This window comes from Vanessa tameamea, chromosome 16 (genome assembly GCF_037043105.1).
Source record: "Vanessa tameamea isolate UH-Manoa-2023 chromosome 16, ilVanTame1 primary haplotype, whole genome shotgun sequence".
In the NCBI taxonomy this organism is placed as follows: domain Eukaryota; kingdom Metazoa; phylum Arthropoda; class Insecta; order Lepidoptera; family Nymphalidae; genus Vanessa; species Vanessa tameamea.
In genome coordinates, this window is record NC_087324.1 from 5,602,217 (window position 1) to 5,621,183 (window position 18,967).

Here is an 18,967-nt window from a genome sequence, read left to right on the forward strand (position 1 = left end):
AAGAAGAATACAAATATCAAATACAAAGTCACTTACAGGTAAACCGAAGGAACTACCAGGTGAAAGTACCGGCTGGTAAATTTTAATTTTAATGTGAAACATTTACATTTAAATTTTAATTTCCTGCTATTCTAGACAAGACTACAAAAACATTAAATGATTTTATATAATTAATATACTGTAATTATATTAAGTTAAATAAGTACTTTTATTATTATATTTTAAAAATATAACTATTGACTAATTAGAAATATCCAAGCTACCAAATCTATTATATGGTAAATTCTTGGAATGGGAGAATTAGAATCCATAACTGTGGACCAACGAGGATTAGTAAGAAGATTAACAGCCTTTTTGGGGTATCTTGAAATTGCATATAGTTCGAAGTGCCTAAGCAGCTCTGGTGCCTAATTTGTTTATTATATATTTTATATGAAAGTAGTATATTTATTCAGTTTCTCCAATCTTTAATTATAAATGGGTAATTACTTTATAATAAAGTCACTCTTCATGACATCTTCATATCCTTTTGGAGTCGTGGACGTTCCCGAAATAACTGTAAGACGTCTCTTAACAGCTATTTTATTTATCTAACATAATTGTAGTTTTGTTTACACCAATTTAGTACCAACCAGTTATGCTTGCTTTTGAATGATTTGCATTAATCCATAGATGTTTTAAATTTATATCATAGGTTATTTTAGTAAATTATGTGAAAATAACTATGTAACCAAAATAAATAAATAAATAAATGTTGTAGAATCATATTAAAAATTTCAATTATTCTCTTAAAACTGTAAACACTTGCAGGGTTCCTAGTTAGAACGTGATGTTATAGTACGAGTATGTCTCAGTAAATGAGCTATTAAATTAAAATCTTCCTGCTTAATCCTGACATAAACATGTTCAAACAAACTCTTCAGCTTCATAATAAGTTCAGATATGAAGTATAAAATACATCATTTCGAACGCGATTCTGTTGCATTCTTAGCGTATAGACGTAATATTTATTTTATTATGTTCAGTAATGTAGCAGTGAACGAACTCGAAGGTATTCGGTATAACAAAAGTATTTTCGATTTTCTACAAGCGATTTAACCCGTTAAGAGACCAGAGCATATCATAGAATAGACAAAATATTACACAGTATAATACGACCTTATATATGTACAACGGACTTCGTTGAGTACAAGAAACTACCAATAAGAGTCTGTATTCTTTGTGCATTCAAGTTGTGATGTTAATTTAAGCTTTATAAATCGTGTTGAAAACTGCAAGCTAAAGTCTAAGTCTAGTCTAACATAAATCACGAACAACGTAAACTTCATATTCCTTATAAAATCATACGAATTACCTTATGGAGTATGTTAGCTCACTTTTACTGTTTATTATTATCTTATTAATAGCGTAAGCCGATTTTTGTGCCAGTGATTACGGGACGATAGCTGCACATAAAAAATCGGTTAGTCTCATTTTGAGCAGCTCTAGTCATAGATGGCAGAAAAATAAACAGGATTCTTGATTGCGATTTAATAAATTGTTATGATTTAACAAAGAATTAATTATAGTGAGCGGAAAAAAGTTACTGACCGGTTAGAGAGCACTACGGCTGTGTAAGAATAAAAATGAAAAACGTAAACAAAATTTAAGTTTATTGTTTTCGATAAACTCCAATTCTAATTGAACTAATATATACTATTAGACATAAAAAGAATCATTTAATTTTTATAATGAAAAAATATTGTAATGGTTTCATAATTTTGTCGCCAAATGTAGATGAAGCGATTTGCAGTTTACAAAGAAATTAAATCAAAATAAAACCTGTTATAGGTTTCAAAATTTCTAAAAAATCTTTTTTATAAACGTGAAATTTCACGGGAGACTCACTAGTATAACTGATGAACCAATCGCTTTATTTTTAAGGCGAACTTAAAAAATTGTAAGCAAAAAATATATAGAAGAATTCAAAGCGTTTAAAGTGTTATTTTAGGATTTACTTTTCTGGTCAGTTTGGCATCATTTTTCTCTACTTATATTAACGATAATTTCATTAAATTAAATCATACAAAATTAGAGTATAAATACTGTATGTTTGTGTGAGTATGATATATAACAAAATTATATCATAACATACAAAACAATTATCTCCAACAGACGGCCAACGACGGAGAAATTGCTTGAGAAATGACGATAACGAATAATAATTACTGTACAAAGCGAACGACAATTCTAATACATATAATCAGTAATATACTTTCTTTGATTGAATACAAGAACTTTATCTCCAAGTATGAACACTGATGTTATAAGAATAGTTGTGATCATTTTATTTCTAAATTACAGCTTTATTTTCAAATTTCCCGAGTGTTTGACTTAGTAATCTAACATAATTAAAGTTTACACGATATATATATTCAGAGTATAACAAAATGAACTTTATAATTAAACTTACAACAAACATTAAATTTTAAGTAAGTAAGTAATTCAAACAGAATTTTAACGTAGGCAAATTTCTAATCAATTCGTTATAATTTTGTTCAAGTTAAGTTAGTTTTGTATGAACTTATTTAGCGGAGTGATGTATGTGTAACTATTTGTCCACATAATTTCTCTAAATAATAAATTTCAATCGATTTTATTATTTTGTCTTACTACTTTAAAGTCACTATCATTATAAGATTTATAATTTAACCTAATATTTTGGAGTTAAATTAATAGAACATCTATTACGAAGAACGAGAAACTGCAGGTCGTAACTCTCAATTAAATACTTTAAAGAAAGTTTTCGTAGGGTAGATTATCATATAATCATATTATTACGAATGTGTTATGTACGTTTAGATTGTTTGTTTGTTTTTTTACCCAAAAATACTTCTTCTTATAATTTAATGTATTAACAGATGAGAGCCGAGATGGCCCAGTGGTTAGAACGCATGCATCTTAACCGATGATTTCGGGTTCAAGCCCAGACAGGCACCACTGAATTTTCATGTGCTTAATTTATGTTTATAAGTCATCTCGTGCTCGGCGGTGAAGGAAAACATCGTGAGGAAACCTGCATGTGTCTAATTTCAACGAAATTCTGCCACATGTGTATTCCGCCAACCCTGATTGGAGCAGCGTGGTGGAATATGCTACAAACCTTCTCCTCGAAGGAGGAGGCCTTTAGCCCAGCAGTGGGAAATTTACAGGCTGTTAATGCTAATGCTAAAAAATGTATTAATGTAGAATATTTTTTAGATACAGATTAATGTATATGCAGAGGAAAAATTGACAGTCCAGGATCTATTAAAGCGAATAGCGAATGCTGCCAAAACTATAAAATATACACTAAACAGAGAGCATGGATTGGGCTTAGGACCATTGGTGCGAAAAGATCGAATGACTCATTGTTTCAAAAGTAGGGTTCATTTTTTTTCATATATATATATATCGTACGGAAACAATACGAACATTTGTTAATTTCCACCCGTTGACCATAAACGCCCACTTTTTTATCTCTTCTTTAAATAGGCAATGGGTAGGCTTCTCAGTAGAATCTACCGATATTCCGAATATTCCGAACCGGTGGTAGCTTCACTAAATATATTTTGTTAAATGACGATTCAAAAGTGCTTGTAGAAGCCTACTTGAATAAAGTATATTTTGATTTTTAAAAGCGAGGGTTATCTTTAAAAAGCACAAGCAGCTTACTCCTCCGGCGAATACTTATACAAGTGTTAGAATTATTTCGAAAGATGCAGCTTACCTACACTGTTCTAAAATGAAGCACTTTTTTCTGATTTTATTTGTATAAACTATTGAAATATAGGTAGGATTATTTGAATTCTAATACTGGACTTCCAATTCAGATTCGTGTCGCATATCTAGTAGACGGTCTCGGCTTTCACTACTAGAGTGACAAAAATATGGAAAGCCGAATACTAATTTTATCTTAACATTATTTTTATCCCAGAAAATAAAATAGTTGCAATGCGAGCTATAAACTGTTTTCCAAAAATTTATACAAACGAAATCATGGACACGAACTACCATTAAATATGTGCATAATCAAAAAGTCAACGTCCCGATTATTTAATTCACATTTTATTTAATTTAACCGACGAGGTAAATAGGTCAGCTGATGGTAAATAGTAACCTTCGTCCATAGACATCGGTACTGTAATTTGTATAGACCTGCCCTTACACACTCATTGAGAGAACCACCATGAGATCTTAATATAACCCTTATGCCGATAGAAATAATGTTTCAGTCATCGTTCAAATCAGAGCACATCAGTACAAAAATTTCTTCTTTGGCGGTAGAATGGGTGGTGAAAAAGTGGGTGGGTACACTGACGTGACTGTATAAAGACTTCACCACGGGTAAATCTTTGCATTTAATCATCATCAAATATGTTTGGTATTTACACCAATATCAGAAGAATCTTCAATAAATTCAAAGCTGCTTAGGAGGAAATTTCATATTTTCGTTAAAACATTGTAAAAACGCTTTTCAGTCATATTGTAAATCATCCCACAAAATAATGGGAAGACGAAATTTATTACTCTTGTTTCCTGAAAATTTACAATGCGGAATAATTTATATACAATACGAAATTAATTTATTATTTTCAACTGAACTTATGTGTAATTTTATATAATATTGCGGAACCGGTTATCCTCGCTAGAATCTACACTAATTATTATCTGACACATTAATGCTTACACGCTAGAACCAGCTCGGATAACGAATATTTTGATTACAAATTCTTATCAACGGGGGACCGTTAGCTTAGCATATATGTGAGTCTCATAGTTCTCCCATTGAATACAATTTTAAAAATAGAATACTAAAAAAGCCTGGAAAAAAATCTTAATGAGCGTTTCGTTCATAATTTAAGAGTTACATACGAAAAAATACCAATTGGAATTATAGTATAAATAAATCGCATTAATAAAAGAAACAAACTTTTGTTTCATTTTCTACTTCGAGTGGATGATATATATTGTATTTTATTGTACGCTGTAGACAGTAGAATCCGATTAACTAATACAGGCACATGGCAGATGGCGTGCCATCACTACTGAATGTTTCCTAATTCGCCAAGAATTAATTTCACCAAAATTAATTCGGAACCGAGCGTTCACCTTTATACGACTTCGTACCTCTTACTACATCCACAATGGATATGACTGGCAGAAAATTAATTTATCCTTATTGTTGCGAAATCGTATTTTCGAAGATTGTACAAATTTATTTATTTTAACATTGGTAAATAACTTTCGAACGATTAAATGAAAAATGCTGCAGTATTTTCACGTACATGTAAACGTTAAACGTTTGTTGAAACTTTGATTGTTTTAAAGTATTTTCGACTAAAAAGTATTTAATGGTTTTTGTCTCGTTAGTCCTACATTGAATTGTTTTGAATGGAACTTCGATCCATTGAATTAGAAGTAGCTTGTCTTACGTACTCAGAAATAATATGTTTGGAGGAAAAATTATCTATTCTACAAATTCAACGTAATTGGCGTTAGTAATATAAACTTATAACTTTTTAAAATAATCATGCTCGTTATAAAAAAAAAAACAAAAATCGCAATAATATTATTTACTGTTCTTAACAATATAATTTTATTTTATTTATATCATTCTTATACAAACAAAAGTCAGAAATTTCCATAATCGCTAAAAATTATTCAAGATCGTGGTCCAATCACAAATTCAAGTGGATTTCATAATCAAATTACGGAGAAGTCTCCGAGGAATCATCATTCGTCTCTCCAAAGATCGCTGTGAGTCGAGAAAGCCAATTAATTAACTCGCTTTTAAACTGTCTGTTTTGTTTCAACTGAGTGTCGAAAACATTTTATCATTTGATATACAATGCCAAAACGAATATTTTAGTAATGGAAAGACTTTGTAATTTATTATATACAAACTGGTATATTGACTTATAAAGCTGATTTAATGTTGTTTATATATGAATTTTATATGTTTTAATATATACTGTATACCATATCATGACACGTGATATGATACTTATTAAATAAAGCAGCACAATAATTATTTTCAAATTTTAATGTCGATTCTATGAAAAAAACACGTTCAAATATTTACTTTCTTAGAAATAGACATTTGTGAATATTATTTACTTATTTAAAATACTTTATTGCACAGCATATAAGTAAACATAAGGGAAACAAAAAAATAACAATATTTACCAAATGGTTCGCTTTATTAAAGGCGGTCTTGTCGCTTGTAACGACATCTCACAAACAACCTTTGGTGATAGAAGCTTAGTAAGAAAACAAAAGCTATTGAATCAGAATATTTATATTAAAGTATAACAATATACTACACACAACAAAATCCGAATAATACATAATAATATATTATATAATTATAAACTAACAAATTATAAATACATAATTATAAACTACATATTAATTCTACTTACATAAATGCACACATTATTTAAAAATGGATGGTTGTACAAACGATGCTTAAAGATGGAGAATATTAGTTATATATGAAAAGTTATAAGGCTCAAACAAAGTGTAATACATCCGATATATTCACAGCAACCGACAACAAACACGTAATGTTACGCAAACTCTGAGAGCAATTTGTCTGTAAGGCGGATGTTTCATGTTGACAAGGACCGCAGTTTCATTTCATATTCAAACTTCCATTTACTTGATAACACAACTTACTTTATAATCAAAAGCCTCTTTGCTTTGAATTAAAAATGAGTCAAAAGATTTCTTCAACTATCTTCAATATTTTTTCATTTATGCAATCAAAATATTCAACATTATATATATATATATATATATATATTTTATATATGTAACTGATAGGTTAAAATAGGTAGTAAGGATACCACCCAAACAAACTGGCATTATTAAGAATTATGGTTAAAATTAAGAAACATTATCCATACAAAAAATAAAAATACCTACTTAATATTATCTTGGTTGCGTGCGAAGCCACGGCAAATCGCTAGTCCTTCATAAAGTATAAAGTAAAACCTCGTAAGTCGTATATCTCCCACAGAGCTAAGGCCACTCCTTATTTTGAGGAACTTTGGACTTTATTCATATATTGTTCCAACACAGATTGAATAAAATTTGTATTGTATTTGGCCAATACATATGTAACAAATATGACACATGGTTTCCGCACGAAGTTATCGGTTAAGATTCACGTTGTCAAACTGGACCGTCTTAGCTCTGTCGTAAGTAAATTCCTATTTCATTTTAAATTTCGAAACCTATTCGTTTCAAAATAAGACATGCTTATTTCAATACATTTATCTTCGTAGATTTTATTTATTTAGATCCGTTTTGAAAATCGATCGAAACATCTAAAAATTTTATATAAAGTATTTATTGATTCTGCTTCCTACACTCATAAGTTAAAAATTAAGAATAATAATCGCGCGTCGTGTATAGAATGGGATAATATTATTAGGACGTATACGTGTATGACGAATCCGTGATTACGCCATATCCATCTTAAATAATCAAACCAATCATAATGAAACACTCGCTTACACACACAAACATGCACGCACGTATCCACCCGAGGGCGAAGCCTTTGTGTTGCGTAATAATTGTATAAAATTTCACCAAAATTAGTTACACTATATTAATGTTCATGGACTTACGAAACAGTAATCACAAACAATTCGAATTAAAAAAAAACCACCAAACAGATATAAATAATCTATTATTTGCTTGAGCAGTATTGTAAAAACCTCAGTTGTATTTTAAAATGGCTTTTTAGTTTAATTGAAGCTTGCATTGTGGCACGGGAGAAAAACTCTTTTATTCTCAGTTACCGAATTTAAAACAAAAGCAACAACATTTATATTTAAATAACAAGCGTTCGTAATTGAAACAAAAAGTATTCTTGAAAATAACAATGCAATAAAATATTTTGAATTTGGAAGAAATTATTTCATCCCGTAACATATTCTAAGATAAATTGTTAGGTTAACGTTTTATTGGGAGACATTAAAATATCTATCGTGTGGTCCTCGTCCATTATTCAGAAGGCTTGCAGCTGTGGTTGGCTTCCACCCAAGTAGCGGATACTTTGGACCATGTCCTATCATGTCCGTGTTATTGGCAGATAAATCAATTCGAAAATATTTACTGGCCATCCAAAATAAAAAGTTCAACGTCCAAAGAGAATTTATAATTTTCACAAACTACGTCCTATCTAAAAGCCGATGGCCAAGTGGCCAGAACAGGTTAAACTTTACCAATGATTTTGGGATCAGACTCTGCCCTGGTTTTTTCGTGTGCCTATTTTCTGTTTATACTTTATTTCGTGCACAGCAGGAAAGAAAAAAAAAGCGTCTTAAGTAAACCTGCGTGCGACGGACAAAAATCTGTCAAATATATATACAATAAGCCGCATTGCTGCAGTGTGTTGGAATCAATTCAGAACTTTCTCAAAACGAGTTAAATATTTCTTAGTCCAGCTGCTCTGCATTGGAACAATAATTTTACTTTTTTTACTATAAAGTTGTATACTGAAAAAACACTTTTCTTTGCAAGGAATTAAAAATGATTAAGTCATACATCTAAAAGATATAATATTTTTGTTGGTGAAATAAATTTAATTGCCTTTTTGATTGATATTTCTAACCAACCATTTTATTTCTATCGAACCAATATAATATTGGTGAGTGCGACTAGCGGAAAGTAAAGTATTCCTTTGAAATATCTATTTGCACTCAAGTTTCATTAATAAATACTTTCTAGACGCTCACTTCCCCGTAATTTTAAACTATAAGTTATAGGAAATTTAAATTTTGAATATAGAATTCTACTTGACAAAAGCTGCTCAAAGGTTTTGGAAACTAATCAACTATACGTAGAACACTGTTGCCAACTACTAGTACACTAGAACCTGTGGCTTTCAACTTAATTTTCCTACAACTGTGTTATTTAGAAACCATTTTAATTGCGTGAAGAATATATAAAAAAAATATATAGATATATTTATTAGGGACCAAAACGTATGTATGGATGTATCATAACTTATGAATGAGTACAAGCGCCTGAACTACGCCGAGCCTGTGTCTGAGACGTTAGTCTCTTCCGATGACGTTATACAATTATTATAGGAATATACAGTGACATGCTAATATGTATCAAGTAACAGTAACATCTTAATATAAGCAAAGTAGTCTGATGTCGGTAGAAGTAAAATTTAAAAAATGGATTAAGTAATTATAAGTATGATTATAATTTAAAACGTAATATTCACTATTTCTTAAATTACCTAATACTATTTTTAAAAATATATGGGGTTTGAATCCTGAGTTCGGGATTAGAGGCCCCTGATCCCGAACTCAGGATTCAAACCCCAGGTTGGTCAATAAAAATAGTTCTGCCGTCCAGAAATTTTGGACAATAGTCCAGAGACCGAAAATTGGCAAGTTCACACTCCAATACCGCACAAAATCATTAATCCTGCGCCTGAACTTGGTCCAGTTTAAATTTACCATTCCATTAAATTAAAGATTGTCGGAATAAATAGTGCACTTAAGTTTGAGCATTATAGAAATGGCAACCGATGAAAATTGGTCAGAGTATATCATCATTAATATTTACTTCTTTGACATTGTCTTAATTTATTTTTTAACGATAAAACTACATGTTTATATTACAAATGAAAGATTATAAAAATAAATAATTCTGATGTATAGAGGTATGTCTACCATCTACTTGGAGGTAGCTATTCATCAGATATTCTACCGCCATACAGCAGTATTCAGTATTGCTATTTTCACGTTCGAAAGATGAGTGAGCCAGTGTAACTACAGGCACAGGGACATAACATCTTAGTTCCCAAGTTTGGTGGCGCATTGACAATGTAAGGAATTTAATAATTTAATAATATTTTCAATTGAACAATGTGAGATCGTTTGTTCATGTTTTGAGATAGAAATAAAAAAATCAAACTAAAATTATCTTATATATTAACAGCGTAAGCCGATTTTTCTTCCAGTGATTATGGAACGATAGCTACATATAAAACACTAAATAAACTAACTCTAAATAAGTATAATATGTAGGGAGGAGCTCTCTAGGAGAAGGTTTGAAGCCAATTCCATCATGTTACTCCAGGTAACGGTTCACAATTCCTCAGGTTTCTTGAATTACAAATGCAAGTTAAGCATATAACAAATCTGTGATTTACATGCACTTACTTGGCCACGTCACCTTGGAAAATCGGAATCATCTTTATTTTGTGATTATTACGTAACAGTTGATGTGCGAAATCCAAGCGTGCATGGCAAAGTTCCTTAACCCGAATTCAGTCAATTAAATCCACAAGTGAAAATATTGACAAAAACTGATTTAGACTCTGAGACAATTATCGATTTTCTTAATTTAAAAGGAGTACTATAGTTTGTGTAACATTTATTGCTAGCAGCGTGTAAGACATTCACTTACAGACTTCATAATGAGTTTGCCTTCTTGTCGGATTTTCTACTCAGTGTATAAACTATCATAATGATTTCTTTATGGGTCTAATATCAAGTACATAAGGGTGGGTCGAGCTAATAAAAAGTGATACGGACTTTCTGTTAGAAATTTTAATTAGCGGTCCGGAGTTTGGGATTTGGCAATGTAAATCTCCAGTGGCAGTGGAAAACACGTGACGCCGTTAGTTTTGACATGTCACTTTCTGGTCATCTCAAATTTACTAACGCAGAGAGTGTGAGAGTGAAGCAGAGAAGAGTGAGAGGGGGAGCAGGAGATCGTACACACATGTGCACTAAAGTATTTCGTGTGCAGATGGCTGTCGTGAATTCAGAATAAATTACGACAAAGTGATTTTGCTTGACAACATTTTTATTTATATTATTCATCATTATAATATTTACATAATATCTAATACGTAAATATTAATAAATATATTACACAAATCTTCGTTTCGATCAATGTTAATATAGTTAGTTTCTTCAAACATGTTTATATAATATTATCTTAAGTACATTTATAACTGAACGTAAACAGATCTGTACATAGTCTGTTTTTAGAAATGTTAACACTTTAAACGAATTTCGTTCGTATATCTTTGTAAACTTAGATTTTAGTTATTTATTGGTATATTTATTAGAAATCTAAGTCTTAATAAATGAATAAACATTTAAATATTACCTAAATACTTTTATATTAAATATCAATTATTGTACTATAAATAAAAAAATACTAACAACATAACGTATATTTCATAGTAAGTGATGAAGTTCGATAGCTCAACAATATAAAAATGCAAAAAATTACAATTTTTAATTTAATTTATTTTAAACGAATACATTCAATCAATACAATATTTTACTGTTATTAATACTGTTGTTATCACTGTTAAAATATGATATATTTAACAGAATTAAAATAAGAGATTCTATGTTATGAACGGGTTTTTTTTTGTATTAATTATTATGTATCTTCGAACGGCTTGATTTGGTCGATTTCACTTTATTCTATTGAGGTAGGTCCTCGTGTCGTATACATAATGTATAACATTACCATGTACTACCCTTTGACATACCTACGTCAAACCGTTTGCAGAAATTTGGGTAAAATCAAGTTCGTCAATGTCATAAACTACATCTTGGTTTATTAATTTTTTCATTCTATACTAGTAAAACAACACTTTAACGCATTACATTAACGCCCATTCACTGATGTTTCCCCACTTTTCGATAACGTTTGTTAAAATAATTTGATAGACAGTAATATAGAATAGAACTTAAATATAAATTTATAACATATAAATTTATAGTAACTATAATCCAATTATTTACATATATATGTAAGCTACCCACTCGTTTTTAAGATTACCATGTATTCCAAATAACATCATAAATCGGCAATTATTTTGAAGATCAGTCAGGTACTTTAGTTTTATTTATTTATAGAGTTACTTACTTATAGATATACGAGTTGTCAATACATTAATAACATAATCATATGAACAGTCATCAAGCAGAAATATTGATTTATGTGACTATAAAATAGACAGGATAGAACATGATCCCAAGTATCCCCTACTTGGATGGAAGCCAACCTCAGCTGCAAGCCTCGTGAATAATGGACGAGGCTCAGGCGATAGATATTTGAATGCCCCTCAATAAATGTGAACGCTACAAATATATCTGTTAGTATGCTGAATAAATTCTTCGAAAGAATTTTAACGTTTAGTTTTTGTGTAAATAATTCTCTATTCGCCTGTTTTTGATTATATTCTAAATATCTACGTCATATTTTAGATGTGGATAAAGGTTTTAGAAAAATTTACTTTATAAATGACAATCGTAAAAGTGAAAAAAAAACTACAAGTGAGTTTTGTATTAACAAGTAAAAACTTTTCGTAAACGGTGCCAAGTTCAAATAATGTACGTTTGGAACTTATTTAATGCTCCAATGTGTATAAACGGCAGATTTTCATCCGATATATATTTTTCATCGTGAAGCTTTCCTTCAAATAAGCAGAAATAAATAATTTTAACGAAATTGATTACATATGAATATAATATAAATAATTTAAAAATTAAAGTGCTTGGCACCAAATTCGAACAGCTTTACAATAAATATACCATCAAATAAAAAAAACCATCCAGTATTATGTCACTTACTGCGTTTTTAATTTGCAAGTCAGTTAAATGTTTTTTTCATGACCTCCTTAAGTTTTCCCCTTTACTTTTATCTTTCCTTAAGCCGAGTTGTGCAAAACAATTAATTGTTGTATAATTTATAACAACTTAAGTTAACGCATTAGTTCAATTTATTTTATTAGCATTGATGTCTGCTATTTGTAGAGGGAAAATATTAAATGGAATATAATAGTTGTCTGTTTATTTTTAAGGGTAACACTAAGATAGATCTACTGAGTAAAAAATAGACTGTACACAAAACAATAAACGAATTCATATTTTTTTTGTAGTAGGATGTTTGTTTTCAATCTTATTTTTTATTACGAATTTAAATACAACGCCATATGTACGCCATCAGAATCTATAAAATCTAATAACACACTTTTTATTATCATTAGGTTTTGTCTCTAATAAAAGATTGAAGATTGAGTAAAATAACCTGCATTTCTCGACAACCACGACGTCCGGAGTCGAGTAGTGTGTACACCGGTTTTTATGGGTACGCCCCTCCGAGGTCCCGGGTTCGATTCCCGGCCATGTCGATGTAAAAAAAGTTCATTAGTTTTCTATGTTGTCTTGGGTCTGGGTGTTTGTGGTACCATCGTTACTTCTGATTTTCCATACACTTCAGCTTCTTACATTGGGATCAGAGTAATGTATGTGATGTTGTCCAAAATTTATTTATTTATTTTAATTATTCGTATATATAGATGTACGCAACTCACCTAACTATGCTCAATCCCGTACTAAAATAACTGTAATGAGTTCTAATAAAGGAAACCAATTTGCAGCTTTCTCGTAATCAATTCCGAATACAGCTTTGTACTTCACAACCACTGACGAAAAATTCCTGCAATATTGATTATAAAAATAATTCAAATCTAAATACAAATGATATAATGCCATGATAAAGAGTTATAATACAAGAGCTTGTTTTCTAACTACAACGTTAATTACACATGAATAATATTCAAGCACATCATATTGTTTCATTTAAAATGAAAACAAAATTATCAGATAATTCAAATTAATTATTCACGATAGCATCTACACCAGAATCATTAGCGGTTATTGTCACATGTTTTTGCTGAACAATAAACTCAGTGATTCACTGGAAATACCACATGCAAATTCGAACGACGCAGTTCCGGCTTACAATTTGTATTGAATGCATATTGAAAGCACGATTTTTTGTGCTATTAAATTTTCGAACTACAACGTGCGATTAAAAACATCAATTCAAAAATGGAATAATTTTAAATCCAATCGTATTCTAAAAATAATGAAATTCAAATTGTAATCAATCATCATAAAGTACCTACATGCGAATATTAAGAGACATATATTGCATATAGTCGAAATAACGTTTTCCTATTCGTTAATTAATAATTATATATCAAAATTGAAATATTTCTATATAATTGAATTAAATTTAAGCCAAAAAACTTGTATACTCAAATTCTATAGATCGCTTGTTATAAGGCATATTTATAACTATATATATATATTATTGATCGTTAGAGATCCACAAGTGCTTGTAGTATACTTGAAGTTCCTTATGACACTTTATTATAGGAAATGATGAGCTATCGACGTTAAAGAAAAACATAAAGAGGAAGCCTGCAAATATCAGATAGGATTCTGAGAAATGTGATGAATGAAGTACTATATCTTGGTAAATATTCTGCTTTATTACTAGCTACCCGCTGGCTTCCCACGGATACAATAAGGGGTACATAAAACGTTTATATTAAAAGACAATCATACAAAGTTCAAAATACTTGATTTTTTCGGGTCACTAACCTTACCGAGACGTACACACAACAACTAACTAAGTTTCAATAACAATCGAAAAGTTTAAGGAAAACTTTAATATAAAAAGAAAGGATGAGATGAGTCTAAAGTCGAGATAGCCCAAGGGCTAAAACACGTGAGTCCGATTCGAAATCAGTCAAGCACTGCCTAATTTTTATGTGTTCAGATTGCGAAAATTTCGTACCCAGCGGTGAAGGATCGTGGAAAATTTGACACATGCATATCCACCTCGGGGAGGTGCACCCACATTAAAGCAACGTGATGGAATAAGCTCCAAACCTCGTCCACAAAATAATGAGAAGGCCATAGCCCACATTTACGTATAAGCCGTTACTTTACTTTACATTAACTTAATAAACATTATTTTGGGTGATATTTAAATCGTTTTGATTTTCGGAAATTCAAAATTTTAATAAATAAAATGATCACCAATCGCTGATAAAATGTTCACGTTTTGAGATTCCGGTTCCGGAGATTTGTATTGTGTACGATTGTTGTGATTGTATTATGTAAAATTCACATTAGATTGATTTCATCTGAAAATATTGTTCATGAAATGAAAATAATCATACACTAGCGTGAAGTTGTAAAAATAATCACAGAGGAATATTCACATCGGTCAATCACGATTAGCTAGCTTTTTAATTGTTTCACCTTTATTACTAGCTAGCATGAACGTGAAACATAACTTCTAAATTAGTGTTCTTCTAACTCATTGTTTCAAATTTATCTTTAAGGAAAGTATAACAAATTTCTGTACAGTTATTTTAGGAAATATGTTTCAAAGTTTAAAAATCAAAAATAGAAGCAAGTTCTCTTAAAAGCAATAAATTACGAAGGTCGAACATGTAATAGCAATCTGAAACCATTAAGGGAAAATAATCATTTATCCACCTAAAAATTTAACGACTACCAATAATTTAGCTTAAAGTATCTACAACATAAACAAAGATCTGTTAATCACAAAAAGTACGTATCAGTACTCATTATGATGCTAATAAAAATATTAAATTAAGTTATTGAAAGATACAATGAAAAAGGAAAAAATTAAACTTAACAGATATAATATACCAATTCTAGAAATAAACGCCGTCATAAATAATCTCGACTGGCGTTTTACCCAAAACGTTAACGCTTAATTATAATATATAACTTATCCCAACTGCAAATATTCACATAAAATTTAAATAATTCATAAATTCGAAAAGTTCCGTCTCGATAATTTATTGTATAATATCATAGTGTAATTATATATTACTTGAACTTGGCTTGACACGCTACCGCGTGTCTAGATACTTTTCTAACCTATAATAATTGATTACATAAAAAAAACATGCCTTTTTTGAATAATCTAAAATATATTTGTTAATCCAAGTTCCTAGGCTTAGTTTTTTAAAGTTCTTACCACGAATCCATATAAATCATACTGGTTAATTTTTCTGCATTGAAATTCTGCAAATTATTTAATACATGATAGAACTAGTTGTCACAATTCGACGCCGTATGAATCACACACTCATTCACTCTAAATATTTGTATTGACTTGTCGGTGTTTGTTCGGTTACATTGTCAACCATAATATCTTGCATCAGCACATGATTGAACTGTTGAAAACAAATGTTTACACAATACGACACATTTGTTTTCACTTTCGTGTACCAAATTTAACGAAAATCAGTTGATGTAATAAAACCTTACACTATTAAAATTTATCAATTTAACATTATTTGTAGTATTACAGCTCATCATTATTATTTGTTAATTTATTATTTGTTGATTTCCAAGTTTTCCATTAGTCATTATTTGTTGATTTCCAAGTTTGACAATAAGTATGACAATGACGCGTGTCTATACACGCGTTTATGAAAACTGTATTGTTACTGGCATTCGGAGCATTGCGTCTATGCGTATGCATAGCGAGGAGGACATTTTGATTAAAATGAAATCAGAAGGTCCCCACGTTCGCTATCTTGTATTTAATTATTATTAGAAACTTGATTTAATATTTTTGTTACTGAAAGATTATAATACTTTGTTGTGGTGAAGGATTAATTTTACAATTTTTAATTTCCCACACATAGGTACAAAAACCATAATAAAATTTGATAAAGGCCAGACCTGGCTTATATTGATAACTATCAAATATTTCATTTAATTTAAATATCAAAAATAAAAAAGATAGAAAGTCCTAAAGATACAAAATATAGAAAATACTACCTCACGTGCTCACATTTTGATACTTTAAAAAAGAAATTTGTTTTTGGGTTGACAAAGTAATATTTTTTTTACTAAATATACTTTACTAAAATCAAATTTAAAATTAACAAACTAACGTTAACTTATATCGACAATGTGTAGCATTCATTTAGTTAACAGTCCTTTTTTCGAAGTTCAACTAGACCGCGAGTATCCGTCAATGTCTGTTACCTTTATCAAATCCATTTATCTCTGTTTCGACAGTTTACCAATTTGAGTTGGATGCAACGTTGCGGAAAAATGCAACCATTACTGGAACAATACTGCAGCCGCAGCGAAGTGTCACGTGTAACATTCCGTTTTATGCAAAACTTTAAATCACATTATTATTTATAGCATTGATCGTATGTACGTTGAACGTATCGTTTTGTTTTCATTTACTTTAATAATGACCGCCTTAAAAGTCTGAACGTAACATCATTGTTTGTATTATTTTTTATGATTTGAACGGTCATTACGCTATTGAGATTTCAGGTATCTTCTACATCCCGTTAGATATAATTACATATCTTAGATCTCATGAATGGTGGTGCATTTATGGTATAAATGTAATATACATTTTTTACTTTTTATTAATGCAACTTAAAAATACATAACATAAAACTTTATCGGTTCATTATTATTGCTTTATGTGGTATATTTTATTAAATGATATATATATATTTAATTATTTATTATTGTTATAATTATTTCAAAGATATACCATAGGTTTAGAAAAGAATAAGATTGTCCCCGTTAGAACTACTGAAAGAAAATCAACGAATTCTCACGAGAATAGGCTATAGTCTTAAAATTCACATGTATAACATATTGGTATGTTTACCAAGAATATTGTATGTGAATGGGCGGTCTAAGGCGGGGGTGAGTTCACAAAAAGTAATAAATTCATTCCATGAAAGTAAAACATAAAGAAACAATATATTAGATGATAATTAGAGATATATTACAATTGTATTTTTTTTTTGTTTTTTTTTTAATCCTGCGAAAACCGTAATAATTTTAATGCAAAGATAAAAGCTAATGACAATAAACATTATAATGTGATAAATTAAAAAAAATAAAAGTATATTTTTGTGACACCAGAAATAAGTATTAAAACGAACTTATCTAATTCATTAATAGAATAATTTCAGAGACAAGCGATAGATACGGCACAGAATAACGGATATCTTTGATAATCCCGATGACAAGTTTAAATTTAAAACGTTAGAAATGCTGTCAGATTATAACAGTATCCACAGGAGGCTGTATTAAGCCTTCAATTCAGCCAGGGATGCTCTATTCATACAATGTGCCATTCATTTATCAATATGTCACGTTCTATTCCTGAGACGGCATGCGTCGGTAACACCTTCATCAATTTGTTAAAGTGATCATTAGTATGATTCAGGTTCACGCTACGTGCCAAGAGCAGAGTGTACACGCATAACATCATCCATAATCACTCTTATACTATAAATCTTTTTAATATATATTATGGCAACCCCGAAAAATATTTGAAAAAGCAACAAAATTAATAGTATGATAATATGAAGTATTATAATTAATTAGTATTTTATTGTACGTATAACTAAAAACGAATTATTGTAAAACTTGACTATAATTGTTGTAACTTGACCGTAACTTGACCTTATAATAAAAAATGAATTATTATATAATATTATATGTGTGTACTTCAAAATTACAAAAAAAAAATAATTATGGATAAATCACTGTACCCCTTTTTATTTAAAACATAATTAATCATTATAAAAAAAATATTTTTAATGAATAAAATTAATATTACTAATAAGTGTTTTATGTATAAAATATACCTTATCATATCAAAACTTACCATTTTGAAACAGAACTGTGAGATATATCTCAAGGTACTCGACCATTCGAAAATTGTGATATGACACTACCTCATTGGATTTTATTTTATACGATACATTTTTGGGGTTAAGGTGTACCGACTCGTTTGGCGTGACGGTGAGCGGCAAACGATCTCTGAATCTGCTTGTCCGCCGCAGCTCTTCCGTGAGTAGGTATGTATTGCTATATACTCTAATAATATTAAAAAATATATAATTATATATTGATGTTAGTAAGGACACTTGGTATTTTACCGAATATTTCATTTATTGCTTTTCTTTAAGTTATTTTGTTTCAATGACTATGAACTTCCTTTATTCATAAATGAATACAAGTATTAACCGGACACTATAAACACATAACACATAAGG